The following is a 25,782-nucleotide window of genomic DNA, read 5'->3' as shown; positions in this document are numbered from 1 at the left end:
GGGCCTACTTTTTTCTTTAGCTCAACATGGCACAGATACCGTCCCTTAATATTGCCACTTTAAACGTGAGAGGGTTGGCGGCTAGTCGTAGGCGAAGTCAGGTGCTACGGTTGGTCACTGACCACGATATAGACGTACTAGCCGTCCAGGAGACTAAGTTCGACGGGGAGGAGGAGACCGGGAGCATGGTGCGCCGTTTCACGACCAGGTATTTTGCGGTGGTAAGCCATGCCTTAGGCACCGCTGGGGGGTGCATTCTTTTTGTGAAGAAACTGCCTGGACTGCACATTCAAAGCATTTTTTCTTGTCAGTCTGGAAGGCTTGTTTTTTGTGATATTATTTCGTGTGATGTTCAGTTCCGCGTCATATGTGTATATGCGCCGAATTCAGTAGACGAGCGCGCCCTTTTCTTTTCGAACCTTTCGCAGTATGTTCGATGTGATAAGCGCGTTATACTGCTAGGAGACTTTAATTGTGTAATGAGCGCTAGAGATAGAGCCAATAATGCTGGTGTGCGGGACAGAAGCAGTGAAATCTTATCAAAACTAATTAGTGAAAATGAACTCGAAGACGTTTTTGAGTGTCTGGAAGGGGGGCGTGATGTGACTTTTACACGTTTTCAGGGCAGTAGCCATGCGCGGTGGGACCGAATCTACATTTCGCTGGATACAATTCCAAGATGCCACGGTTATTGTGTAGTACCCATATCGTTCTCAGATCATTGTCTCGTAAAATGTAATGTCGGTATAGGGAAAAGCAAACATGCGTTTAATTGGGAGATCTGGAAAATGAATGCGTTGTTATTAAATGATGAATCTTTCGTAAAGGGAGTACGGGATGCTGTTAATGAAATACGCGAAGATGCAGCTGAAACAATAGCAGAAAAGTGGGAATGTTTTAAACAAAAGGTTAAAATGAAAGCCATAGAAAGGTCAAGTTGTCTTAAATTTGAGAGGGAATATAAAGAAAAGGGTTTGCGAACACTACTTCAGCAGATGATAACGCTTGAGTGCAGAGAGCCTGGTCTGTACAGAGACGATGTGCGGAGCGTCAAGGAAAAGCTTGAACAGATCGACAAAGAACGTTACCGAGGTGCCATCGTGCGAGCAAGAGCAGATTCACTAGCGGCAGGGGAGACGCCCACTAAAAGGGCGCTCGGGTTAGAGAAGGCTCACGGACGACAAAACCATGTCGATAACCTTTTAATCAATGGAGCCGTTGTTGACGATAACGAGAGCATAGCCCACGCCTTCATCCAGTACTACCAGTCGCTCTTTGCATTTCAGGAAGCGAATTTAGAGGGTTTCAAAGCAGACTTTCTGCATCGCATGCCGCGTTTGAGTGATCACACTAAGGAGCGATTAGAAGGGAAAATAATGGAGAGGGAAGTCGAAAAGGCAATCGACGACTTGAACTTTGGCAAGTCACCGGGACCAGACGGACTCAGTGCGGCGTTGTATAAGACATTTAAAAGAGAACTGGCCCCTATATTAGTAGGGGTATTTAATGATGCGTACGTGCAGAAATCATTGCCACCTTCTTTTGGGAAAGCGCACACCATTCTAATTCCGAAGAATGATAAATTAGATAAACTGAGATTAGTATCATCCTACAGGCCCATATCACTAACAAACATTGATTATAAGATATTTATGAAGATCTTAGCGACTAGACTTCAAGGCGTAATAAAGGAAATAGTCGCAGACCATCAAACATGTGGAATCAAAGGGCGGTCAATTTTTTCGAACATCCATAAGATGCGGTGTGTGCTCGAGTGCTGTGACGTCACTGGTGGCGGCGTTGCAGTTCTTCAGCTTGATCATGAGAAAGCGTTCGATTGTGTTGCTCACGTTATTTTGTTCGCCATACTGGATCATGTTAATGTCGGTACCATCATCACTGAGGGCGTGGCCTTGGCGTACCAGAACTGCACTACAAGGTTAATTGTTAACAAGTCTCTGGGGGCCCCCATTAACATCATGCGTTCAGTGCGCCAAGGCTGTCCCCTCGGTACTCTGTTATTTGCTATCTACATAGAAGCAATGTGTGTAGCGATCACCGCAAACAACAATATACGTGGTTTTAGATTAGCAGAAACCGAAGTGAAGCTGCTAGCGTATGCTGACGACGTTGCAGTGTGTTGCACAGACGAACCAAGTGTGGCTGAAACAATTGCTGTAGTAAAACATTTCTGTGACGTCACGGGCAGCAGAGTCAATTGGGGCAAATCCCTCGGGCTGTGGCACGGGGAGTGGTTTTCAGCACCGGAGTACTTCGCTAATGTGAAGTGGGTGAAAACTCCGACGAAGTATCTTGGTGTTCCCCTCGATAGGTACAAGAGCAGCGATGAGTACTGGAGGAACCAAACTAATGAAACGAAACAAAAAGTGGACAAATGGACAAGCACTAACCAGTCTATTTTTTCAAGGGCAACAATTTGTAATATGTTTTTTATAGCGAAGTTATATTATGTTATGCAAGTGCTGCATTGTTCTAGAGCAAATGTGCAAAGGCTGCACAGAGTGTTTGCGGTCTTCATCTGGAGTTCATCATGGGAGAGATGTAGCCGAACAAATTTGTTCAGAAGGGTGAAGGACGGGGGTGTGGGCTTGATGCATCTTTTTGTTCGACAACTTGTCAACCGCTTTTTGTTTTTTCGAGATGTGCGAGATCCGTTTCTGCGCACCGTATGTCAGATCAGGTTGAGCGACGCATTGCCGACACATGTTGTTAGTACGGCAAGCATGACCGGAAAACTTCGAGGTTATATTAAGGAAGTGGTCGACAGCGTGCGTTTTCTGTCAGTTCGTTTTTCAAATGATTATCTGTTTGAAGTTAAAAGGAAAAAACTGTATAATGATGTGTGCGACATTGTGTTCCCAGTGCCGTTATACAGAACCATATACAGTGGAGGGCCAGGACAAGACGTCCTTAAACGGGTGAAACGAATGCAGGTGCCACCGGGGGTTAAAACCTTCTTTTTTAAGCTCCACACAGGAACGCTCTCTGTGAAAACGTTTGTGGAAGAACGAGGCTGTCTTGTGCCGTGGGGATCCCACTGCTTGATCTGTCAGAAGCCGGAGACCATTGATCACGTTTTCTTGCATTGCTGTGCGGCTGTTTTCCTTTGGGACGTGCTAAAGCGAACGCTGAAAAAGGAGTTACCGGTGGACCCCCAAGGGATCAGGTATCTGCCAATTAAAGATGAAGACGGAGTACCGTATGATCTTATTATGCTGAACGCCCTCCACTCTATATGGCGAGCTCGCATGGCCGGGTACCATTGCGACGTCGACGCTCGGCCAGCGCGTATGTATTTCAGAGAGTGTATGTCCTTATTTATTGAAATGCAGAAAATGCAAAAGTGTGTACCGGATTGGCTGTCGAGGCTCGAACCTCTGACAGTCATGAAGGAATTTTAATTTGACAACGTCAGTCCTATGCGGATAGACGGCTTTGTAGCGCTTTTTTGTTTCTCGCCTTCGTTTTCTCTTGCAAGAGGCTTGCATTTGTGTCATGAGTGTGAAATTCATATGTACGATGTTATATTGAAAACCGGTAATAAATAAAAAAAAAAGAGAAGGCAATCCATCCTGTTAAATCCATCCCGTGCACTGGGCGTCATTATATTCCGGCTGTGTCGACACTCTCGTTACAATTAACAACTGAAGTAAGACTGCTTGGAACAACCTAAAACACGCGTCGGTGGTATAGTGGTTAGCATAGCTGCCTTCCAAGCAGTTGACCCGGGTTCGATTCCCGGCCGACGCAAATATTTTGTGCACATGCCCACACGTCAGCTCCTCGTATCTCTCCACATTATCAGTTGGCATGTGTGAAATTGACCTTCTCTTTTATTCGTGGTAAAAGCGGCGTTCTATCGTTAGAAAAAAAAAGAAATACACTCCTAGATTACCATAATGCGAAGGCAATGCATCTGCCTGTTAAATCCATTCCGTGCGCTGGGCGTCATTTTATTCCGGCTGTGTCGACACTCTCGTTGCAAATAACAACTGAAGTAAGACTGGTTGGAACAACCGAGAACACGCGTCGGTCATTCTGCTTCCGGCAGCCGAGCTGAGCGGTCAGCAGGATCATGGGCTCCAGCGGAGCAGCGACAGCGGCCACTTTTGGCCGCGGAAATAGGCTCAACGATGATAAGGATTATTCTTTTATTTTGCCGCAGCTGCCTAAAGGACAACTGGTGATTAACACCGTCTTTTTGCACGGTGATGTACGTGCGAGGCCGTACAAGGTGGAGGATTTCAGGGATGCCCTTCTGCCGACGGGCCTGCTGCCGGATGTGGTATGCATAGGGGCGTACCAAATCAACCACGTCTGGGCAGTGACCCTCTGCGATGCAACTGCAACGAAAAGGCTGCTTGCCCTGAAGGAACTTCAAGTGAAGGGACGACGGTGCCTCATCATTGACCCGCAGGACCAACAGGTGAAGCTTAGGCTTCACTGGCTGCTCTACGGCGTTGCCGACGAGGACGTCCGGACGGCTTTCGCGGCTTTCGGCAAGGTGGCGGATTGCCGAGGGCTAGTCGTGAGCCGTAAGCACCATGCTCCGGGCCTACTTTACTTTTCTTTTAGATCAAGATGGCTCAAATACCGTCCCTGAGGATTGCCACATTAAATGTGAGAGGGCTGGCGGCTAGTCGTAGGCAAAGTCAGGTCCTACGTTTGGTCACTGACCACGACATAGACGTACTAGCCGTCCAGGAAACTAAGGTTGAAGGAGAGGAGGAGACCGGGAGCATGGTGCGACGTTTCACGACTAGGTATTTTGCGGTGGTTAGCCATGCTGTAGGCACGGCTGGAGGGTGCGTTCTTCTTGTGAAGAAGCTGCCTGGACTGCAGATTCAGAGCATTTTTTCGTGTCAGTCAGGAAGGATTGTTCTTTGTGATATTGTTATGGGTGATTCAGAGTTCCGCATCATATGCGTATATGCGCCGATTTCAGTAGATGAGCGCGCCCGTTTTTTTTCGAACCTTTCACGATATGTTTGTTGTAATATGCGCGTGATGATGTTAGGGGACTTTAATTGTGTGTTGAGTGCTCGAGACAGAGTCAATAATGCAGGTGTGCGTGACCGAAGCAGTGAAGTGTTATCAAATTTAATTAATGAAAATGAACTCGATGATGTTTATGAATGTCTGGAAGGGGGGCGTCAAGTGACTTTTACACGTTTTCAGGGCAGCAGCCATGTGCGTTTGGACCGAATGTACATTTCATTGGATATGATTCCAAGATGCCACGGTTACTGTGTAGTACCAGTGTCGTTTTCAGATCACTGCCTTGTGAAATGTAACGTAGGTATAATGAAAAAGCGACATGTATTTAAGTGGGATATGTGGAAACTGAATGCCTTGTTACTAAATGACCAGCCCTTTTTACAGGTAGTACGGGATGCGATTAATGAAGTTCAATGTGATGCTGCGGGAACAATCGTCGAGAAGTGGGGATGTTTTAAAGAAAAGATTAAAATGAAAGCAATAGAAAGATCCAGTTGTAAAAAATTCGAGAAGGAAATGAAAGAAAAGGGTTTCAGAAAACTGCTTGGGCAGCTGCTAACGCTTGAGTGCAAAGAGCCTGGTGCGTACAAAGACGATGTGCGAAACGTCAAAGAAAAACTTGAACTGTTTGACAAGGAACGCTATCAAGGAGCCATCGTGCGAGCACGAGCGGATGCACTAGCGGCAGGGGAGACGCCCACTAAAAGGGCGCTGGGTCTTGAGAAGGCGTGTGGACGAAGAAACCATGTCGAGCAGATTTTAGTGAATGGGAATGTCGTTGAAGACAGTGATAGCATTCAGCGCGCCTTCTTTGAGTACTATCACTCGCTCTTCGCATTTCAGGAAGCGAATGTTGAGGGTTTTAAAGCAGGTTTTCTGCATCGCATGCCACGTTTGAGCGATGACGTAAAAAAGCGAGAGAGAAGTCGAAAAGGCAATCGACGATTTGAACTTGGGTAAATCACCGGGACCTGATGGACTCAGCGCGGGTCTATATAAAGCTTTTAAAAGAGAGCTGGCGCCTTTGCTTGCGCATGTATTTAATGACGCATACGAAAAGAAATCATTACCACCTTCCTTTGGAAAAACGCACACCATTCTAATACCGAAGAGCGATCAAATAGACACTCAGATTTGTGTCATCCTACAGATCGATTTCACTAACAAACGTCGATTATAAAATATTTATGAAGGTTTTAGCTAGCAGGCTTCAAGGCGTCATCAAGGAAATGGTCGCAGACCATCAAACTTGTGGTATCAAAGGGCGATCTATTTTTTCAAACATCCATAAGATGCGATGTGTGCTCCAGTGCTGTGACGTCATCGGTGGCCGTGTTGCAGTACTTCAGCTCGACCTAGAGAAAGCGTTCGATTGTGTCGCTCACGTTATTTTGTTTGCCATCTTAGATCATGTTAATGTCGGTTCCATCATCACTGAGGGCGTGGCCTTGGCGTACCAGAACTGCACAACAAGATTAATTGTTAACAAGTGTCTGGGGGCCCCCATTAACATCAGGCGTTCAGTGCGCCAAGGCTGCCCCCTCAGTCCGCTATTATTGGCTATCTACGTAGAAGCAATGTGTGTAGCAATTAATGAAAATGACGGAATACGTGGTTTCAGATTGGCAGCGACCGAAGTGAAGTTGCTCGCATATGCAGATGACATTGCAGTGTGTTGCACTGACAAACCAAGTGTAACGGAAACCATATCTGTAGTACAACATTTCTGCGCCGTAACGGGTAGCAGAGTAAACTGGGGCAAATCGCTAGGCCTGTGGCACGGGGACTGGTTTTCTGCACCCGACTATTTCGCGAACGTGAACTGGGTGAAAACTCCGACCAGGTATCTGGGTGTTCCCCTCGACAGATATAATAGCAGCGACGAATACTGGAGGAACCAAACCAAGGAACTGAAAGAAAAAGTAGACAAATGGAAAAGTACTAACCTGTCCATTTTTGCAAGAGCGACAATTTGTAACGTGTTTTTTATTACTAAGTTATATTACGTCTTGCAAACGCTGTATTGTTCTAGAGTAAATGTGCAAAGGCTGCACAGAGTGTTCGCAGTTTTCATCTGGGGATCAACATGGGAAAGGTGCAGCCGAACAAATTTGTTCAGAAGAGTGAAGGATGGGGGTGTGGGCCTGGCGCATCTTTTTGTTCGTCAAGTTGTAAACCGATTTTTGTTTTTCCGCGATGTTCGCGATCCTTTTCTGCGCGCCGTATGTCAGCTAAGGTTGAGTAACGCTTTGCCGGCACATGTTGTTAGCACGGCAAATTTGACTGGAACTCTGCGTGGTTATTTCAAGGAAGTTGTTGACAGTCTACGCTTCCTTTCTGTTCGTTTTACAAATGATTACCTTTGTGATGTGAAAATGAAAACATTGTATAGAGATGTATGCGACATTGTTTTCCCAGTGCCCTTATACAGAGCCATATACAGTGGAGGGCCAGGACAGGATGTACTTAAAAGAGTAAAACAGATGCAGGTGCCACCAGGGGTAAAGACCTTCTTCTTTAAGCTACACACAGGAACGCTCTCCGTGAAGACGTTTCTGGAGGAACGGGGTTGTCTCGTACCTTGGGGGTCGCACTGCTTGATATGCAAGAAGCCCGAAAATATAGATCACGTTTTCCTACATTGCTGGGCGGCAGATTTCTTCTGGGACGTCTTAAAGCGAACCCTGAAGAAAGAGCTGCCGGTGGACCCCGAAGGTATCAGGTATCTGGCCATTAAAGATGACGACGGGGTTCCCTATGACTTTGTTATGTTAAATGCTCTACACTGTATATGGCGAGCTCGTATGGCAGGGTACCATTGCGATCCTGATGCTAGGCCAGCTCGTGCTTACTTCAAGGAATGTATGTCGCGATTTATTGAAATCCATAAAATACAAGAATGTGTACCGGATTGGCTGTCGAGGCTAGAACCCCTGACAGCCATGAAGGAATTTTAGTATGACAAAGCCAGTCCAATATGGACAGACGGCTTTATTGTGCGGTTTCTTTCCTTACGCACCTTCCGTTTTTTTTCCTCCTCCAACGGTTGGAATTTCTGATACACAAGTGTGTGCTAACTGTACCGTCTGAGTAATATCGAAGACCGGCAATAAATAAAAAAAAAAAGCTGCCTTCCAAGCAGTTGACCCGGGTTCGATTCCCAGCCGACGCAAATATGTTATGCACATGCCCACACATAAGCTCCTCGTATCTATGCACATTATCAGTTGGCATGTGTGAAATTGACCTTTTCTTTTATTCGTGGTAAAAGCGGCGTTCTATCGTTAGAAAAAAAAAGAAAATCACTCCTACATTACCTTAATGAGAAGGCAATCCATCCTGTTAAATCCATTCCGTGCACTGGGCGTCATTTTATTCCGGGTGTGTCGACACTCTTGTTGCAATTAACAACTGAAGTAAGACTGCTTGGAACAACCTAAAACACGCGCCGGTGGTATAGTGGTTAGCTTAGCTGCCTTCCAAGCAGTTGACCCGGGTTCGATTCCCGGCCGACGTAAATATTTTGTGCACATGCCCACACGTCAGCTCCTTGTATCTCTGCACATTATCAGTTGGCATGTGTGAAATTGACCTTCTCTTTTATTCGTGGTAAAAGCGGCGTTCTGTCGTTAGAAAAAAAAGAAATACCCTCCTAGATTACCATAATGAGAAGGCAATCCATCCTGTTAAATCCATTCCGTGCACTGGGCGTCATTTTATTCCGGGTGTGTCGACACTCTTGTTGCAATTAACAACTGAAGTAAGACTGCTTGGAACAACCTAAAACACGCGTCGGTGGTATAGTGGTTAGCTTAGCTGCCTTCCAAGCAGTTGACCCGGGTTCGATTCCCGGCCGACGTAAATATTTTGTGCACATGCCCACACGTCAGCTCCTCGTATCTATGCAGATTATCGGTTGGCATGTGTGAAATTGACCTTCTCTCTTATTCGTGGCAAAAGCGGCGTTCTATCGTTAGAAAAAAAAAGATATACACTCCTAGATTACCATAATGCGAAGGCAATGCATCTGCCTGTTAAATCCATTCCGTGAGCTGGGCGTCATTTTATTTCGGCTGTGTCGGCACTCTTGTTGCAAATAACAACTGAAGTAAGACTGCTTGGAACAACCTAATACACGCGTCGGTGGTATAGTGGTTAGCATAGCTGCCTTCCAAGCAGTTGACCCGGGTTCGATTCCCGGCCAACGCAAATATTTTGTGCACATGCCCACACATAAGCTTCTCGTATCTATGCACATTATCGGTTGGCATGTGTGAACTTGACATTACCTTTTATTCGTGGTAAAATCGGCGTTCTATCGTTAGAAAAAAAAACAAATACACTCCTAGATTACCATATAGAGACGGCAATCCATCCTGTTAAATCCATTCCGTGCGCTGGGCGTCATTTCATTCCGGCAGTGTCGACACTCTTGCTGCAAATAACAACTGAACCAAGACTGCTTGGAACAACCGAAAACACGCGTCGGTGGTATGGTGGTTTGCATAGCTGCCTTCCAAGCAGTTGACCCGGGTTCGATTCCCGGCCGACGCAAATATTTTGTGCACATGCCCACACATAAGCTCCTCGTATCTATGCACATTATCAGTTGGGATGTGTGAAATTTACCTTTTCTTTTATTCGTGGTAAAAGCGGCGTTCTATCGTTAGAAAAAAAAGAAATACACTCCTAGATTACCATAATGCGAAGGCAATGCATCTGCCTGTTAAATCCATTCCGTGCGCTGCGCGTCATTTCATTCCGGCTGTGTCGACACTCTTGCTGCAAATAACAACTGAAGTAAGACTGCTTGGAACAACCTAATACACGCGTCGGTGGTATAGTGGTTAGCATAGCTGCCTTCCAAGCAGTTGACCCGGGTTCGATTCCCGGCCAACGCAAATATTTTGTGCACATGCCCACACATAAGCTTCTCGTATCTATGCACATTATCGGTTGGCATGTGTGAACTTGACATTACCTTTTATTCGTGGTAAAATCGGCGTTCTATCGTTAGAAAAAAAAAGAAATACACTCCTAGATTACCATATAGAGACGGCAATCCATCCTGTTAAATCCATTCCGTGCGCTGCGCGTCATTTCATTCCGGCTGTGTCGACACTCTTGCTGCAAATAACAACTGAAGTAAGACTGCTTGGAACAACCTAATACACGCGTCGGTGGTATAGTGGTTAGCATAGCTGCCTTCCAAGCAGTTGACCCGGGTTGGATTCCCGGCCGACGCAAAAATTTTGTTCACATGCCCACACATCAGCGCCTCGTATCTATGCACATTATCAGTTGGCATGTGTGAAATTGACTTTTTCTTTTATTCGTGGTGAAAGCGGCGTTCCATCGTTAGAAAAAAAAAGAAATACACTCCTAGATTACCATAATGCGAAGGCAATGCATCTGCCTGTTAAATCTATTCCGTGCGCTGCGCGTCATTTTATTCCTGCTGTGTCGACACTCTTTTTGCAATTAACAACTGAAGTAAGACTGGTTGGAACAACCGAAAACACGCGTCGGTGGTATAGTGGTTAGCATAGCTGCCTTCCAAGCAGTTGACCCGGGTTCGATTCCCGGCCGACGCAAATATTTTGTGCACATGCCCACACATAAGCTCCTCGTATCTATGCACATTATCAGTTGGCATGTGTGAAATTGACCTTTTCTTTTATTCGTGGTAAAAGCGGCGTTCTATCGTTAGAAAAAAAAAAGAAAATCACTCCTACATTACCATAATGAGAATGCAATCCATCCTGTTAAATCCATCCCGTGCACTGGGCGTCATTATATTCCGGCTGTGTCGACACTCTCGTTACAATTAACAACTGAAGTAAGACTGCTTGGAACAACCTATAACACGCGTCATTCTGCATCCGGCAGCCGAGCTGTTCGGATCGTAGGGTCATGGCCTCTTCCGGGGCAGCGACAGCGACCACTTTTGGTCGCGGAAACAGGATCACCGACGACGATAAGGATTATCCGTTTATTTTGCCTCAGCTGCCGAAAGGACGAGTTGCCTTTAACACCGTGTTCTTACACGGTGATGTACGCGCCAGACCTTACAAGGTCGAAGATTTTAGAGACGCCCTTCTGCCGACGGGACTGCTGCCGGACGTGGTATGCATAGGGGCGTACCAGATAAACCACGTCTGGGCGGTGACCCTGTCTGACGCCACTGCGACGAAACGCCTCATGGCCCTTAAAGAACTGCAAGTGAAGGGAAGACGGTGTGTCATCGTGGACCCGCAAGACCAGCAGGTGAAGCTTAGGCTTCACTGGCTGCTCTATGGCGTTGCAGACATGGACATACGGACGGCGTTCATGGCTTTCGGCAAGGTGGAGGAGGTAAGCCGGGAAAGGTGGCGCGTCCATGGCCTGGGCGACAAGACGTCGACAACCAGGACTGTGCTTCTAAAGCTGAAAAGCGGCGTGAAAATGGAAGACCTTCCTCATCAGGTCCGCGTCGGCGGAGAGCTGGCATTGGTGGTCGTCCCTAGTCGACCCATGCAGTGCCTGCGCTGCCAAGGCACGGGGCACGTCCGCCGGGAGTGTAAAGTTCCACGCTGTTCTCGCTGCAGACGGTTCGGTCATGTTGACGCCAACTGCGTCAAATCCTATGCCGCCGTGACAAGCCCAGCAGTGAACGACGTGGCCGCAGAGCACGTCATGGACGTGGTCGAGACGGAGGACGCCGCTACAGGCATCGGAGACCTGGTACCGACAGCGGCAGTCGGCGAGACGTCGAACGTCGGCGCAGAAGGCACGGTTGCTCAAGGTACTGAGAAGAGGAGTGGGAAGGCGCAGGGCGCGACTGCTGTGGGCCCCGCGACGGGAACCATTAGTGGAGACCCGCCCGACAACGGTATGACGGCAATGCAGCAGGACGAGGCTGTGAAAGACGGCGACCGGACTGAGACTCTTGGCGGCCCGGTCAAACACCCCCACGACCAGACCAAGGACCAAGGCGAGGGTGCGACCAGCACCACCGAGGGACCACCGACAAAGACGCCCCAGGGGAGGCGGGTGGGCTTCAAACCAAAGCCGAATGTGCCGCCTGAAAGAAAGCCTGTGATCAAAGTGTCGACGTCAAACAATGCCGGGAAGCCGGATGGCCCCGGAGGCGGCTAGCCAAGGGCTGGTCGTGAAGGGTAAGCACCATGCTCCGGGCCTACTTTTCTCGCTAGATGAAGATGGATGAAATACCGTCACTTAGTATTGCCACACTAAATGTGCGAGGGTTGGCGGCTAGTCGTAGGCAATGTCAGGTCCTACGGTTGGTAACGGACCATGACATAGACGTACTTGCCGTCCAGGAAACCAAGGTTGACGGAGAGGAGGAGACCGGGAGCATGGTGCGACGATTCACGACTAGGTACTTTGTGGTGGTGAGTCATGCGGTAGGCACCTCCGGGGGGTGCATTCTTTTTGTGAAGAAGCTGCCGGGTTTACATATTCAAAGTGTGGGGTCCTGTCTGGATGGAAGGATTGTTTTATGTGACTTTACGATCTCTGACTTTGAGTTTCGCGTCATATGCGTTTATGCGCCGAATTCTGTAGACGAGCGTGTCCTCTTTTTTTCGAACCTCTCACAATATGTTTGCTGTAATAAGCGCGTTGTGTTATTAGGGGACTTCAATTGTGTGTTGAGTGCTAGAGACCGAGCCAACAATGCCGGCGTGCGTGATAGAAGTAGTGACGTTTTGTCAAAATTAATTAATGAAAATGAACTTGATGATGTTTTTCAATGTCTGGAAGGGGAGCGTCAAGTGACATTTACGCGTTTTCAAGGCAGTAGTCGTGCGCGACTGGATCGCATGTACATTTCGTTGGACGCGATTCCAAGATGCCACGGTTATTGCGTTGTACCCGTGTCATTTTCGGATCACTGCCTGGTAAAATGTAACATAGGTATAAGGAAAAGGGAACATGCATTTAATTGGCATCTATGGAAACTCAATGACTTGTTATTAAATGATGCATCTTTTGTAAAGGCAGTGCGGGATGCGGTTAATGAAATACGCGAAGATGCGGCTGATACAATAGCAGAAAAGTGGGAATGTGTTAAACAAAAAGTTAAAATGAAAGCCTTAGAAAGGTCAAGCTGCCTCAAATTTGAGAGGGAATATAAAGAAAAGGGTTTGCGAACACTACTTCAGCAGCTAACGCTTGAGTGCAGAGAGCCTGGTCTGTACAAAGACGATGTGCGGAGCGTCAAGGAAAAGCTTGAACAGTTCGACAAAGAACGTTATCAAGGTGCCATCGTGCGAGCAAGAGCAGATGCACTGGCAGTAGGAGAGACGCCCACTAAAAGGGCGCTCGGTTTAGAGAAGGCACACGGAAGACGAAACCATGTCGATCAACTTTTAATGAATGGAGCTGTTGTTGACGACAACGAGAGCATAGCCCACGCCTTCTTCCAATACTATCAGTCGCTCTTTGCATTTCAGGAAGCGAATTTAGAGGGTTTCAAAGCGGACTTTCTGCACCGCATGCCGCGTTTGAGTGATGAAGCTAAGGAGCGATTAGAAGGGAAAATAACGGAGAGGGAAGTCGAAAAGGCAATCGACGATTTAAACTTGGGCAAGTCACCGGGACCAGATGGACTCAGCGCCGCCTTATATAAGACATTGAAAAGAGAACTGGCCCCTTTATTAGCAGAAGTATTTAATGTAGCGTACGAGCAGAAATCATTGCCACCTTCTTTTGGGAAAGCGCACACCATTCTAATTCCGAAGAACGATAAATTAGATAAACTGAGATTCGTATCATCCTATAGGCCCATATCACTAACAAATGTGGATTGCAAGATATTTATGAAGATTTTAGCGACCAGACTTCAAAGTGTCATAAAGGAAATCGTCACAGACCATCAAACTTGTGGAATCAAAGGGCGAACAATTTTTTCTAACATCCATAAGATGCGGTGTGTGCTCGAGTGCTGTGACGTCACCGGTGGCGGCGTTGCAGTTCTTCAGCTTGATCTTGAGAAAGCGTTTGATTGCGTCGCTCACGTTATTTTGTTCTCCATATTGGATCATGTTAATGTCGGTACCATCATCACTGAGGGTGTGGCCTTGGCGTACCAGAACTGCACTACAAGGTTAATTGTTAATAAGTCGCTGGGGGCCCCCATTAACATCATGCGTTCAGTGCGCCAAGGCTGTCCCCTCAGTCCTCTGTTATTTGCTATATACATAGAAGCAATGTGTGTGGCCATTACCGCAAATAACAATATACGTGGTTTTAGATTGGCAGAATCCGAAATGAAGCTGCTAGCGTATGCTGATGACGTTGCAGTGTGTTGCACAGACGAACCAAGTGTGACTGAAACAATTGCTGTAGTAAAACATTTCTGTGACGTCACGGGCAGCAAAGTCAATTGGGGCAAATCCCTCGGGCTGTGGCACGGGGAGTGGTCTTCGGCACCGGAATACTTCGCCAATGTCAACTGGGTGAAAACTCCGACGAAGTATCTGGGTGTTCCCCTCGACAGGTACAAGAGCAGCGATGAGTACTGGAGGAACCGAACTAATGAAACGAAAGAAAAAGTGGACAGATGGACAAGCGCTAACCAGTCTATTTTTTTCAAGGGCGACAATTTGTAATATGTTTTTTATAGCGAAGTTATATTATGTTATGCAAGTGTTGCATTGTTCCAGGGCAAATGTGCAAAGGCTGCACAGAGTGTTCGCGGTCTTCATCTGGGGATCAGCATGGGAGAGAGCTAGCCGAACCAATTTGTTCAGAAGAGTGAAGGACGGGGGTGTTGGCTTGGCACATCTTTTTGTTCGACAACTTGTCAACCGCTTTTTGTTTTTTCGAGATGTGCGCGATCCTTTTCTGCGCACCGTATGTCAACTCAGGTTGAGCGACGCATTGCCGGCGTATGTTGTTAGTACGGCAAGCATGACCGGAAAACTTCGGGGTTATCTTAAGGAAGTGGTCGACAGTGTGCGCTTCCTTTCAGTTCGTTTTTCAAAAGATTATCTATGTCAAGTGAAAAGGAAAACACTGTATAATGATGTGTGCGACATTGTGTTCCCAGTGCCCTTATACAGAGCCATATACAGTGGAGGGCCAGGACAAGACGTCCTTAAGCGGGTGAAACGCATGCAGGTGCCACCAGGGGTTAAAACCTTCTTTTTTAAGCTCCACACTGGAACACTTTCCGTGAAGACATTTATGGAAGAGCGAGGCTGTCTTGTGCCGTGGGGTTCACACTGCTTGATCTGCAAGAAGCCCGAAACCATCGATCACGTGTTCTTGCACTGCTGGGCGGCTGTGTTCTTCTGGGACGTCTTGAAGCGAACACTGAAGAAAGAATTACCTGTAGACCCCCAAGGGATCCGGTATCTGCCAATTAAGGATGAAGAGGAAGTACCATACGACTTTATTATGTTGAATGCACTCCACTGTATATGGCGGGCTCGCATGGCAGGATACCATTGCGATGCCGACGCCCGCCCGGTTCACATATATTTTAGAGAATGTATGTCGCGGTTCGTTGATGTACAGAAATTGCAAGAATGTGCACCGGATTGGCTGTCGAGGCTAGAAGCTCTGACAGCCATGAAGGAATATTAATTTGACGACGCCGGTCCCATATGGACAGTCGGCATTATTGTAATTTTTTCCTTTTTTTTCTTCCCCGCAAGCTTGTATTCCTGACATGTGTGTAGTATTTGTATATTCAGTGTTATGTCGAAAACCGGCATTAAATAAAAAAAAAACCTAAAACACGCGTCGGTGGTATAGTGGTTAGCATAGCTGCCTTCCAAGCAGTTGACCCGGGTTCGATTCCCGGCCGACGCAAATATTTTGTGCACATGCCCACACATAAGCTCCTTGTATCTCTGCACATTATCACTTGGCATGTGTGAAATTGACCTTCTCTTTTATTCGTGGTAAAAGCGGCGTTCTATCGTTAGAAAAAAAAAGAAATACACTCCTAGATTACCATAATGAGAAGGCAATCCATCCTGTTAAATCCATTCCGTGCACTGGGCGTCATTTTATTTCGGTTTTGTCGACACTCTTGTTGCAATTAACAACTGTAGTAAGACTGCTTGGAACAACGGAAAACACGCGTCGGTGGTATAGTGGTTAGCATAGCTGCCTTCCAAGCAGTTGACCCGGGTTCGATTCCCGGAACGACGCAAATATTTTGTGCACATGCCCACACATAAGCTCCTCGTATCTATGCACATTATCAGTTGGCATGTGTGAAATTGACCTTTTCTTTTATTCGCGGTAAAAGCGGCGTTCTATCGTTAGAAAAAAAATACCCTCCTAGATTACCATAATGCGAAGGCAATGCATCCGCCTGTTAAAACCATTCCGTGCACTGGGCGTCATTTTATTTCGGTTGTGTCGACACTCTTGTTGCAATTAACAACTGTAGTAAGACTGCTTGGTGCAACCGAAAACACGCGAAGGAGGTATAATGGTTAGCATAGCTGCCTTCCAAGCCGTTGACCCGGGTTCGATTCCCGGCCGAGGCAAATATTTTGTGCACATGCCCACATGTCAGCTCCTCGTATCTATGCACATTATCAGTTGGCATGTGTGAAATTGACCTTCTCTCTTATTCGTGGTAAAAGTGGCTTCTATCGTTAAACAAAAAGAAATACACTCCTAGATTACCATAACGCGAAGAACCTGCATCTGTCTAATAAATCCATTCCGTGCGTGGGCGTCATTTTATTCCGGCTGTGTCGACACTCTTGTTGCAAATAACAACTGAAGTAAGACTGCTTGGAACAACCGAAAACACGCGTCGGTGGTATAGTGGTTAGCATAGCTGCCTTCCAAGCAGTTGACCCGGGTTCGATTCCCGGAACGACGCAAATATTTTGTGCACATGCCCACACATAAGCTCCTCGTATCTATGCACATTATCAGTTGGCATGTGTGAAATTGACCTTTTCTTTTATTCGTGGTAAAAGCGGCGTTCTATCGTTAGAAAAAAAAAAGAAAATCACTCCTACATTACCATAATGAGAAGGCAATCCATCATTCTGCTTCCGGCAGCCGAGCTGAGCGGTCAGCAGAATCATGGGCTCCAGTGGAGCAGCGACAGCGGCCACTTCTGGCCGCGGAACCAGGCTAAACGACGATAAGGATTATACCTTTATTTTGCCGCAACTGCCTAAAGGTCAAGTAGTGATTAATACCGTCTTTTTGCACGGTGATGTACGTGCGAGACCGTACAAGGTGGAAGATTTCAGGGACGCCCTTCTGTCGACGGGCCTGCTGCCTAATGTGGTATGCATAGGGGCGTACCAGATCAACCACGTCTGGGCAGTGACCTTCAACGATGCGACTGCCACAAGAAGAATGCTGGACCATAAGGAACTTCAAGTTAAGGGACGACGATGCGTCATCGTTGACCCGCAGGATCAGCAGGTGAAGCTAAGGCTTCACTGGCTGCTGTACGGCGTTGCCGACGAGGACGTTCGGACGGCATTCGCGGCGTTCGGCAAGGTGGAGGAGGTGAGCCGGGAGCGATGGCGCGTCGAAGGCATGACAACGAAGACCTCAACCACCAGGACCGTCATTCTCAAATTGAAAAGCGGCATGAAAGTGGAGGACCTGCCACATCAGATACGCGTCGGCGGAGAGTTGGCCTTGGTCGTCGTGCCCGGTCGAGCGATGCAGTGCCAGCGCTGCCACGGCACGGGACACGTCCGCCGTGAGTGCAGAGTCCCCCGATGTACCTTATGTAGATGTTTCGGCCACGTCGACGATGACTGCGTAAGATCTTATGCCACCGTAACAGGTCCAGTAGCTAGTGACGTTGCGGCAGACCACGTCATGGACGTGGCCGAAGCGGAGGACGCTGCTAAAGGAACGCTAGACAAGGTCTCGACAGCGACAGCCAGTGGGACGACGCCTTTGGGCGTGGTCAGCAAGGTGGCTGATACTACCGTGAAGCCGAGAGGGATGCTGCAGGTCGCGACCGCTGAGGTCCAGTCTACGCGGAGCAGTAGTGAGGACCCGCCCGACAACGATGCGACGGCAATGCAGCAGGAGGAGGCCGTCCTCGACTGCGACCGGACTTCGACTCTTGCAGCGCCAGTCAAGCGCCCCCATGACCAGACTAAGGACCGCAACGACGGTGCGACCGGCACGAGCGAAGGGCCGCCGACAAAGACACCTCTTGGGAGGCGCACGAGCTTGAAACCAAAGCCGAACGTCCCACCTGAGAGAAAGCCTGCGGACAAAGTGGCGCCCACAAACAACGCCGGGAAGCCGGGAGGTCCCGGAGGCGGCTAGCCGAGGGCTGGTCGTGAACGGTAAGCACCATGCTCCGGGCCTACTTTTTTCTTTAGCTCAACATGGCACAGATACCGTCCCTTAATATTGCCACTTTAAACGTGAGAGGGTTGGCGGCTAGTCGTAGGCGAAGTCAGGTGCTAAGGTTGGTCACTGACCACGATATAGACGTACTAGCCGTCCAGGACACTAAGGTTGACGGGGAGGAGGAGACCGGGAGCATGGTGCGCCGTTTCACGACCAGGTATTTTGCGGTGGTAAGCCATGCCTTAGGCACCGCTGGGGGGTGTATTCTTTTTGTGAAGAAACTGCCTGGACTGCACATTCAAAGTATTTTTTCTTGTCAGTCTGGAAGGCTTGTTTTTTGTGATATTATTTTGTGTGATGTTCAGTTCCGCGTCATATGTGTATATGCGCCGAATTCAGTAGACGAGCGCGCCCTTTTCTTTTCGAACCTTTCGCAGTATGTTCGATGTGATAAGCGCGTTATACTGCTAGGAGACTTTAATTGTGTAATGAGCGCTACAGATAGAGCCAATAATGCTGGTGTGCGGGACAGAAGCAGTGAAATCTTATCAAAACTAATTAGTGAAAATGAACACGAAGACGTTTTTGAGTGTCTGGAAGGGGGGCGTGATGTGACTTTTACACGTTTTCAGGGCAGTAGCCATGCGCGGTTGGACCGAATCTACATTTCGCTGGATGCAATTCCAAGATGCCACGGTTATTGTGTAGTACCCATATCGTTCTCAGATCATTGTCTCGTAAAATGTAATGTCGGTATAGGGAAAAGCAAACATGCGTTTAATTGGGAGATCTGGAAAATGAATGCGTTGTTATTAAATGATGAATCTTTCGTAAAGGGAGTACGGGATGCTGTTAATGAAATACGCGAAGATGCAGCTGAAACAATAGCAGAAAAGTGGGAATGTTTTAAACAAAAGGTTAAAATGAAAGCCATAGAAAGGTCAAGTTGTCTTAAATTTGAGAGGGAATATAAAGAAAAGGGTTTGCGAACACTACTTCAGCAGCTGATAACGCTTGAGTGCAGAGAGCCTGGTCTGTACAAAGACGATGTGCGGAGCGTCAAGGAAAAGCTTGAACAGATCGACAAAGAACGTTACCAAGGTGCCATCGTGCGAGCAAGAGCAGATTCACTAGCGGCAGGGGAGACGCCCACTAAAAGGGCGCTCGGGTTAGAGAAGGCTCACGGACGACAAAACCATGTCGATAACCTTTTAATCAATGGAGCCGTTCTTGACGATAACGAGAGCATAGCCCACGCCTTCTTCCAGTACTACCAGTCGCTCTTTGCATTTCAGGAAGCGAATTTAGAGGGTTTCAAAGCAGACTTTCTGCATCGCATGCCGCGTTTGAGTGATGAAACTAAGGAGCGATTAGAAGGGAAAATAATGGAGAGGGAAGTCGAAAAGGCAATCGACGACTTGAACTTGGGCAAGTCACCGGGACCAGACGGACTCAGTGCGGCGTTATATAAGACATTTAAAAGAGAACTGGCCCCTATATTAGTAGGAGTATTTAATGATGCGTACGTGCAGAAATCATTGCCACCTTCTTTTGGGAAAGCGCACACCATTCTAATTCCGAAGAATGATAAATTAGATAAACTGAGATTAGTATCATCCTACAGGCCCATATCACTAACAAACATTGATTATAAGATATTTATGAAGATCTTAGCGACTAGACTTCAAGGCGTAATAAAGGAAATAGTCGCAGACCATCAAACATGTGGAATCAAAGGGCGGTCAATTTTTTCGAACACCCATAGGATGCGATGTGTGCTCGAGTGCTCTGACGTCATAGGTGGCCGTGTTGCAGTACTTCAGCTCGACCTAGAGAAAGCGTTCGATTGTGTCGCTCACTTTATTTTGTTTGCCATCTTAGATCATGTTAATGTCGGTTCCATCATCACTGAGGGCGTGGCCTTGGCGTACCAGAACTGCACAACAAGATTAATTGTTAACAAGTCTCTGGGGGCCCCCATTAACATCAGGCGTTCAGTGCGCCAAGGCTGCCCCCTCAGTCCGCTATTATTTGCTATCTACGTAGAAGCAATGTGTGTAGCAATTAATGAAAATGACGGAATACGTGGTTTCAGATTGGCAGCGACCGAAGTGAAGTTGCTCGCATATGCAGATGACATTGCAGTGTGTTGCACTGACAAACCAAGTGTAACGGAAACCATATCTGTAGTACAACATTTCTGCGCCGTAACGGGTAGCAGAGTAAACAGGGGCAAATCGCTAGGCCTGTGGCACGGGGACTGGTTTTCTGCACCCGACTATTTCGCGAACGTGAACTGGGTGAAAACTCCGACCAGGTATCTGGGTGTTCCCCTCGACAGGTATAATAGCAGCGACGAATACTGGAGGAACCAAACCAAGGAACTGAAAGAAAAAGTAGACAAATGGAAAAGTACTAACCTGTCCATTTTTGCAAGAGCGACAATTTGTAACGTGTTTTTTATTACTAAGTTATATTACGTCTTGCAAACGCTGTATTGTTCTAGAGTAAATGTGCAAAGGCTGCACAGAGTGTTCGCAGTTTTCATCTGGGGATCAACATGGGAAAGGTGCAGCCGAACAAATTTGTTCAGAAGGGTGAAGGACGGGGGTGTGGGCTTGATGCATCTTTTTGTTCGACAACTTGTCAACCGCTTTTTGTTTTTTCGAGATGTGCGAGATCCGTTTCTGCGCACCGTATGTCAGATCAGGTTGAGCGACGCATTGCCGACACATGTTGTTAGTACGGCAAGCATGACCGGAAAACTTCGAGGTTATTTTAAGGAAGTGGTCGACAGCGTGCGTTTCCTGTCAGTTCGTTTTTCAAATGATTATCTGTTTGAAGTTAAAAGGAAAAAACTGTATAATGATGTGTGCGACATTGTGTTCCCAGTGCCGTTATACAGAACCATATACAGTGGAGGGCCAGGACAAGACGTCCTTAAACGGGTGAAACGAATGCAGGTGCCACCGGGGGTTAAAACCTTCTTTTTTAAGCTCCACACAGGAACGCTCTCTGTGAAAACGTTTGTGGAAGAACGAGGCTGTCTTGTGCCGTGGGGATCCCACTGCTTGATCTGTCAGAAGCCGGAGACCATTGATCACGTTTTCTTGCATTGCTGGGCGGCTGTTTTCCTTTGGGACGTGCTAAAGCGAACACTGAAAAAGGAGTTACCGGTGGACCCCCAAGGGATCAGGTATCTGCCAATTAAAGATGAAGACGGAGTACCGTATGATCTTATTATGCTGAACGCCCTCCACTCTATATGGCGAGCTCGCATGGCCGGGTACCATTGCGACGTCGACGCTCGGCCAGCGCGTATGTATTTCAGAGAGTGTATGTCCTTATTTATTGAAATGCAGAAAATGCAAAAGTGTGTACCGGATTGGCTGTCGAGGCTCGAACCTCTGACAGTCATGAAGGAATTTTAATTTGACAACGTCAGTCCTATGCGGATAGACGGCTTTGTAGCGCTTTTTTGTTTCTCGCCTTCGTTTTCTATTGCAAGAGGCTTGCATTTGTGTCATGAGTGTGAAATTCATATGTACGATGTTATATTGAAAACCGGTAATAAATAAAAAAAAAAGAGAAGGCAATCCATCCTGTTAAATCCATCCCGTGCACTGGGCGTCATTATATTCCGGCTGTGTCGACACTCTCGTTACAATTAACAACTGAAGTAAGACTGCTTGGAACAACCTAAAACACGCGTCGGTGGTATAGTGGTTAGCATAGCTGCCTTCCAAGCAGTTGACCCGGGTTCGATTCCCGGCCGACGCAAGTATTTTGTGCACATGCCCACAAATAAGCTCCTCGTATCTATGCGCATTATCGGTTGGCATGTGTGAAATTGACATTACCTTTTATTCGTGGTAAAATCGGCGTTCTATCGTTAGAAAAAAAAAGAAATACACTCCTAGATTACCATAATGAGAAGGCAATCCATCCTGTTAAATCCATTCCGTGCACTGGGCGTCATTTTATTCCGCGTGTGTCGACACTCTTATTGCAAATAACAACTGAAGTAAGACTGGTTGGAACAACCGAAAACACGCGTCGGTGGTATAGTGGTTAGCATAGCTGCCTTCCAAGCAGTTCACCCGGGTTCCATTCCCGGACCACGCAAATATTTTGTGCACATGCCCACACATAAGCTCCTCGTATCTATGCACATTATCAGTTGGCATGTGTGAAATTGACCTTTTCTTTTATTCGCGGTAAAAGCGGCGTTCTATCGTTAGAAAAAAAAATACCCTCCTAGATTACCATAATGCGAAGGCAATGCATCCGCCTGTTAAATCCATTCCGTGCACTGGGCGTCATTTTATTTCGGTTGTGTTGACACTCTTGTTGCAATTAACAACTGTAGTAAGACTGCTTGGTACAACCGAAAACACGCGTCGGAGGTATAATGGTTAGCACAGCTACCTTCCAAGCAGTTGACCCGGGTTCGATTCCAGGCCGACGCAAAAATTTTGTGCACATTCCCACACATAAGCTCCTCGTATCTATGCACATTATCAGTTGGCATGTGTGAAATTGACCTTTTCTTTTATTCGCGGTAAAAGCGGCGTTCTATCGTTAGAAAAAAAAATACCCTCCTAGATTACCATAATGCGAAGGCAATGCATCCGCCTGTTAAATCCATTCCGTGCACTGGGCGTCATTTTATTCCGGGTGTGTCGACACTCTTGTTGCAATTAACAAGTGAAGTAAGACTGCTTGGAACAACCGAAAACACGCCTCGGTGGTATAATGGTTAGCATAGCTGCCTTCCAAGCAGTTGACCCGGGTTCGATTCCCGGCCGACGCAAATATTTTGTGCACATGCCCACATGTCAGCTCCTCGTATCTATGCACATTATCAGTTGGCATGTGGGAAATTGACCTTTTCTTTTATTCGTGGTAAAAGCGGCGTTCTATCGTTAGAAAGAAAAGAAATACACTCCTAGATTAGCATAATGCGAAGACACTGCATCTACCTAATAAATTCATTCCGTGCACTGGGCGTCATTTTATTTCGGTTGTGTTGACACTCTTGTTGCAATTAACAACTGTAGTAAGACTGCTTGGTACAACCGAAAACACGCGTCGGAGGTATAATGGTTAGCACAGCTGCCTTCCAAGCAGTTGACCCGGGTTCGATTCCAGGCCGACGCAAAAATTTTGTGCACATGCCCACACATAAGCTCCTCGTATCTATGCACATTATCAGTTGGCATGTGTGAAATTGACCTTTTCTTTTATTCGCGGTAAAAGCAGCGTTCTATCGTTAGAAAAAAAAATACCCTCCTAGATTACCATAATGCGAAGGCAATGCATCCGCCTGTTAAATCCATTCCGTGCACTGGGCGTCATTTTATTTCGGTTGTGTTGACACTCTTGTTGCAATTAACAACTGTAGTAAGACTGCTTGGTACAACCGAAAACACGCGTCGGAGGTATAATGGTTAGCATAGCTGCCTTCCAAGCAGTTGACCCGGGTTCGATTCCCGGCCGACGCAAATATTTTGTGCACATGCCCACACGTCAGCTCCTAGTATCCCTGCACATGATCAGTTGGCATGTGTGAAATTGACCTTCTCTTTTATTCGTGGTAAAAGCGGCGTTCTATCGTTAGAAAAAAACAGAAATACACTCCTAGATTACTATAATGAGAAGGCAATCCTTTCTGTTAAATCCATTCCGTGCACTGGGCGTCATTTTATTCCGGCTGTGTCGACACTCTTGTTGCAATTAACAACTGAAGTAAGACTGCTTGGAACACCCTAAAACACGCGTCGGTGCTATAGTGGTTAGCATAGCTGCCTTCCAAGCAGTTGACCCGGGTTCGATTCCCGGCCGACGCAAATATTTTGTGCACATGCCCACACGTCGGCTCCTAGTATCCCTGCACATTATCAGTTGGCATGTGTGAAATTGACCTTCTCTTTTATTCGTGGTAAAAGCGGCGTTCTATCGTTAGAAAAAAACAGAAATACACTCCTAGATTACTATAATGAGAAGGCAATCCTTTCTGTTAAATCCATTCCGTGCACTGGGCGTCATTTTATTCCGGTTGTGTCGACACTTTTGTTGCAATTAACAACTGAAGTAAGACTGGTTGGAACAACCTAAAACACGCGTCGGTGGTATAGTGGTTTGCATAGCTGCCTTCCAAGCAGTTGACCCGGGTTCGATTCCCGGCCGACGCAAATATTTTGTGCACATGCCCACACATCAGCTCCTCGTATCTATGCACATTATCGGTTGGCATGTGTGAAATTGACCTTCTCTCTTATTCGTCGCAAAAGCGGCGTTCTATCGTTAGAAAAAAAAGACATACACTCCTAGATTACCATAATGCGAAGGCAATGCATCTGCCTGTTAAATCCATTCCGTGAGCTGGGCGTAATTTTATTTCGGCTGTGTCGGCACTCTTGTTGCAATTAACAACTGAAGTAAGACTGCTTGGAACACCCTAAAACACGCGTCGGTGGTATAGTGGTTAGCATAGCTGCCTTCCAAGCAGTTGACCCGGGTTCGATTCCCGGCCGACGCAAATATTTTGTGCACATGCCCACACGTCAGCTCCTTGTATCTCTGCACATTATCAGTTGGCATGTGTGAAATTGACCTTCTGTTTTATTCCTGGTAAAAGCGGCGTTCTATCGTTAGAAAAAAAAAGGAATACCCTCCTAGATTACCATAATGCGAAGGCAATGCATCCGCCTGTTAAATCCATTCCGTGCAATGGGCGTCATTTTATTTCGGTTGTGTTGACACTCTTGTTGCAATTAACAACTGAAGTAAGTCTGCTTGGAACAACCTAAAACACGCGTCGGTGGTATAGTGGTTAGCATAGCTGCCTTCCAAGCAGTTGACCCGGGTTCGATTCCCGGCCGACGCAAATATTTTGTGCACATGCCCACACATAAGCTCCTCGTATCTATGCACATTATCAGTTGGCATGTGTGAAATTGACCTTTTCTTTTATTCGTGGTAAAAGCGGCGTTCTATCGTTAGAAAAAAAAAGAAAATCACTCCTACATTACCATAATGAGAAGGCAATCCATCCTGTTAAATCCATCCCGTGCACTGGGCGTCATTATATTCCGGCTGTGTCGACACTCTCGTTACAATTAACAACTGAAGTAAGACTGCTTGGAACAACCTAAAACACGCGTCGGTGGTATAGTGGTTAGCATAGCTGCCTTCCAAGCAGTTGACCCGGGTTCGATTCCCGGCCTACGCAAATATTTTGTGCACATGCCCACACATCAGCTCCTCGTATCTATGCACATTATCGGTTGGCATGTGTGAAATTGACCTTCTCTCTTATTCGTCGCAAAAGCGGCGTTCTATCGTTAGAAAAAAAAGAAATACACTCCTAGATTACCATAATGCGAAGGCAATGCATCTGCCTGTTAAATCCATTCCGTGAGCTGGGCGTAATTTTATTTCGGCTGTGTC

The 25,782-nt window shown here is 46.9% G+C and overlaps 10 non-coding genes across 10 annotated transcripts; all 10 read left to right on the top strand.

Moving 5' to 3' along the window:
* The first annotated feature begins 3,699 nt into the window (after positions 1-3,699).
* Positions 3,700-3,771, top strand: TRNAG-UCC (transfer RNA glycine (anticodon UCC)). Its single transcript has one exon. It is a non-coding gene; the product is annotated as a tRNA-Gly (tRNA).
* Positions 3,772-9,156: 5,385 nt separating this feature from the next.
* Positions 9,157-9,228, top strand: TRNAG-UCC (transfer RNA glycine (anticodon UCC)). Its single transcript has one exon. It is a non-coding gene; the product is annotated as a tRNA-Gly (tRNA).
* Positions 9,229-9,848: 620 nt separating this feature from the next.
* TRNAG-UCC (transfer RNA glycine (anticodon UCC)) lies at positions 9,849-9,920 on the top strand. Its single transcript has one exon. It is a non-coding gene; the product is annotated as a tRNA-Gly (tRNA).
* A 621-nt stretch (positions 9,921-10,541) lies between these two features.
* On the top strand, positions 10,542-10,613 carry TRNAG-UCC (transfer RNA glycine (anticodon UCC)). The gene has a single exon. It is a non-coding gene; the product is annotated as a tRNA-Gly (tRNA).
* Positions 10,614-15,768: 5,155 nt separating this feature from the next.
* Positions 15,769-15,840, top strand: TRNAG-UCC (transfer RNA glycine (anticodon UCC)). The gene has a single exon. It is a non-coding gene; the product is annotated as a tRNA-Gly (tRNA).
* Positions 15,841-22,038: 6,198 nt separating this feature from the next.
* Positions 22,039-22,110, top strand: TRNAG-UCC (transfer RNA glycine (anticodon UCC)). The gene has a single exon. It is a non-coding gene; the product is annotated as a tRNA-Gly (tRNA).
* A 1,997-nt stretch (positions 22,111-24,107) lies between these two features.
* TRNAG-UCC (transfer RNA glycine (anticodon UCC)) lies at positions 24,108-24,179 on the top strand. Its single transcript has one exon. It is a non-coding gene; the product is annotated as a tRNA-Gly (tRNA).
* Positions 24,180-24,452: 273 nt separating this feature from the next.
* TRNAG-UCC (transfer RNA glycine (anticodon UCC)) lies at positions 24,453-24,524 on the top strand. Its single transcript has one exon. It is a non-coding gene; the product is annotated as a tRNA-Gly (tRNA).
* A 275-nt stretch (positions 24,525-24,799) lies between these two features.
* Positions 24,800-24,871, top strand: TRNAG-UCC (transfer RNA glycine (anticodon UCC)). The gene has a single exon. It is a non-coding gene; the product is annotated as a tRNA-Gly (tRNA).
* A 276-nt stretch (positions 24,872-25,147) lies between these two features.
* On the top strand, positions 25,148-25,219 carry TRNAG-UCC (transfer RNA glycine (anticodon UCC)). The gene has a single exon. It is a non-coding gene; the product is annotated as a tRNA-Gly (tRNA).
* Positions 25,220-25,782: the final 563 nt, after the last annotated feature.

The sequence above is a fragment of the Dermacentor variabilis genome, chromosome 11, assembly GCF_050947875.1.
Source record: "Dermacentor variabilis isolate Ectoservices chromosome 11, ASM5094787v1, whole genome shotgun sequence".
NCBI lineage: Eukaryota > Metazoa > Arthropoda > Arachnida > Ixodida > Ixodidae > Dermacentor > Dermacentor variabilis.
Note: the sequence above shows the minus strand (reverse complement) of the source record. Positions and strands in the feature narration are given on the sequence as shown.